The following is a 3,717-nucleotide window of genomic DNA, read 5'->3' on the forward strand; positions in this document are numbered from 1 at the left end:
GGGTGTAAATCTTTACGGGAGTAGAAAGCCTCATCTTTCTCCCGCGGAGCGGCTGGTAGTTTTGAACCGCTGACCCTAAGGTTTGCAGCCCGATTCGTAACCACAACGCTACCAGAGCTCCTTATATATATATATGTTGTTGATATATGTTGTTGCTAGGTGCCATTGAGTTGGTACCAACCATTAGAGACCTTATGCACAGCAGAACGAAACACAGCCTGATCCTGAGCCAACTGCAGTATTGTTGCCATGCTTGAGTCCATCGATGCTGCCACTAAGCCAATCCATCTCATTGGGGGTCTTCCTCTTTTTCTCTGACCCTACACCTTACCAAACATGATATCCTTCTCCAGTGACTGGTCCCTCCTGACAATATGTCCAATGTATGAGAGTCAAAGTTTGGCCATCTTGACCTTCAAGGAGCACTCTGGCTGTGCTTCTTCCAAAATGGATCTATTGGTTCATTTGGCAGCCCATGGCACTTTCAATATTCTCCTCCAACACCATAACTCAAAAGCATCAATTCTTCTTCAGTCTTCCTTATTCACTCTCCAGCTTTCGCATGCATATGGGGTTATTGAAAATACCATGTCTTGGGTCAGGTGCACCTTAGTCCTCAAGCTGACATCTTTGCTCTTCAACACTTTAGAAAGTTCTTGTGCAAATATACACACACACATATGTATTACTGGATTTGTCTTCTAGAAAACCCAGCCTAAGGCATTATCCAAGAACTTTTCTCAGGTTTTTTCATAATTATCTATTTTATTCAAATAGCAGTCTGATCATATATGGTCCAAGAACAAATAGTAAACCAAATATAATCAGAGGATAAAGATTGATCTTCAAACATCATAGCCAATGATGTCACATTTGCCTGTGACCTCACCGATATAAAACCACATCCACACCTCAGTTGTCATCAAACCATTCAGCAAAATTTCCTTAATGATGAACTGTTTGAAGTGACCAGTTTTAGCCTATTAACTATTTTTCTCAGGCTCTGAACAGCCATAGGGTCTCAGCAGGGGATGAAGAAAACAGCTCCACCTTGACATAATTCCAAAATGTGGCCAATTGAGGCTTCTGGTAAGTCACAGCATGGTTTATCATCACCGGAGCCTTCTCCATCAGGTTATGAATAAACTGGGCCATGGTTCTAGGGTGGAAAGCCCATTTCCCACATCTCAGGTATTTTTATGTTCTTACATGTGTGAGCTGGTGATTTCCCTCATTGTAATGGATCGGTAGGATAAGAACTGGAGTAGTAACTACAGAAAAGGATAAAAAAAAAAAAAGAAGAAGGAAAAGACCAAATTGGATGTTAGAAGAGACTGAAACATGCTCTCCAGCATAAAGATGCTAAAGCAAATGGAAGAAGCAAGGATTTACAAGAGTTGAACAGAAAATTATTAAAGCCAGCTTCAGAAGACAAAGTCAAGTATTATAAGGAAATATGCAAAGAACTGGAATTAGAGAAATAAAGGGGGGAATATGTTTAACATTTTTCAAGTTGAGGGAACTGAAGAAATAATATTCAAACTTCAAATTGTGGTATTGAAGGATTCTCTGGGGGAAATTATTGACTGGTGCAGAAAATATCAAAAGAAGATGAAGGAACATGCTATGTCATTGTACTAAAAAGAGATGATCAATGTTCAATCATTTTAAAGTTAACATATTCTCAAGAGTCAATGATCCTGAAGGAAGTCCAGGGTGCATTGAAGGCATTGGTAAAGAACGAGGCATTGGGAATTGATGGAATAGAAATTGTAATCTTTCAAGAAACTGATGCAACACTGGAGGCACTAACTCATCTGTGTGAAGAAATTTGAAAGACAGCTACCTGACCAACTGACTGGAAGAGATCCCTATTTGTGACCATTCCAAAGAGAGGTGACCCAACAGAACGTGGAAATCATCGAACAATATCTTTGATATCCCATGGGAGTAAAGTTTTACTAAAAGTAATACAGAAACAGCTGCAAAAATGCATTGACATAGAACTTCCAGAAGTTCAAGCTGATTTCAGAAGAGGCCATGGTACTAGGGATATCATCACTGACATCAGATGCATCTTGGCTGAAAGCAGAGAATACTAGAAAGATGTTTTCTTGTGTTTTATTGACAATGCAAAGACTTTCAATTGTGTGTATCCTGACTTATTTTTTTAACTTTATATTGAAATTATTTTTAGATTTACAGATGAGGTACAGAGTGTACACATATTGAATAGCATACATTCACATTGCTTTCTGTAATTTTATATATAATACAAACATCATATTTGTTAGAAGTAACACATTAATTTTGGTATGTAGAATGATGTTGTTATTAAGCGTCAACATGTCAGTTCCAACTCATAATGACCCTGTGTAGGGTTTCCAAGGAGCAGCTGGTAAATTTGAACCACTGATCTTGTGGTCTAGTACATTATCCTGCAAGGCCACTCCAGTAAAATAGAATTAACTAAACTACATATAGTTTTGCTATTTCACATATTATTATACTAATATTTCTTTTTTTTTTTCACTGATTTAGTGTCTAATCTCTATTACTAATCTGTCAGCTTGTTCTACTGAGATGATTTGTGTGTTGTTTTAATTCTTGAAGCTATGATAATGGTATTTTAAACACCAGCTGGGCCATCAGTGATGGGCAGGTTTCAGCAGAGATTGCAGACTAAGACAGACTAAGAAGAGGTGGATTATTTCTTAATGGTTAGCCAATGGAAACTTAATGAATAACAGTGGAACATTAATAGATATAGCACCAGAAGATAAGCCCATAATGTTGGAAAATACTAACAATATGGCTATGTAAGAGCAGCCTTAATGAGTTGACTTTAATGATATGGATGGAGTTAAGCTTTCAAGATTTAATTTGATGATATGACCTAACTGAAAACTTGAAGCAATGGTTGCAGATATCTATTAATAATCAGAACATAGACTAGAGTGATAAATGACTCTAGAAAAATTGGAAGTTATAAAAAATGAAATGGAACTCATAAAGATACGTATATTTTTTGATGTTGGTAAGCTGAAATTGACTGGTACTAGCCATTTAGGATCAGAAAATCACATAATGGTTTACTGAGCAAGGAATGACAAATTTAAGAGAAATGGCATCACATTCATTGTCAAAAGAGCATTTCAAGAAGTATCATTTTGTTTGTTATAGGAAAATATGTATACACCTCCAAGGAAGGCCAGTCAATGATACTATTTTTCAAAGTTACACACCAAACACTATAGTTAGTGATGATGAAATTAAATTCTATCCACTTCTGCAGTCTGAAATTCATCAAATAAGAAATCAAGATGTATTGAGAATTGCTGGTAACTGGTATGCAAAGATTGGAAACAAAGTGAAAACATTGCTAATAGGAAATTTTGGACTTGATGATAGAAAAAATGCTGTAAATCCCATAGTGGAATTTTGCAAAAACAGTGACATATTCTTTGCAGGTACCTTTTTTTTTTTTTTTTTTTTCCAACAACATAAAAGATGAATATGAACCTGGGCCTCACCAGATTAAATACAAAGAAATAAACTCAATATCATCAGCTAAAACAAGACCAGTGGCAGACAATAGAAAAGACATTCAATTGGTCAAATGCAAGTCCAGACTGAAACTAAACAAAATTAAAAAAATTGAGAGCAAAAATATGACCTTCAGTATATCTCACCTGAATTTAAGGGCTATCTCAAAGA

At 36.2% G+C, this 3,717-nt stretch overlaps 1 pseudogene; it reads right to left on the minus strand.

The window, feature by feature from the left end:
• Positions 1-845: 845 nt before the first annotated feature.
• LOC102821235 lies at positions 846-1,155 on the minus strand (annotated as a pseudogene).
• Between the last annotated feature and the right edge of the window lie 2,562 nt (positions 1,156-3,717).

Source organism: Chrysochloris asiatica, unplaced genomic scaffold (assembly GCF_000296735.1).
Source record: "Chrysochloris asiatica unplaced genomic scaffold, ChrAsi1.0 scaffold00248, whole genome shotgun sequence".
Classification (NCBI taxonomy): Eukaryota; Metazoa; Chordata; class Mammalia; order Afrosoricida; family Chrysochloridae; genus Chrysochloris; species Chrysochloris asiatica.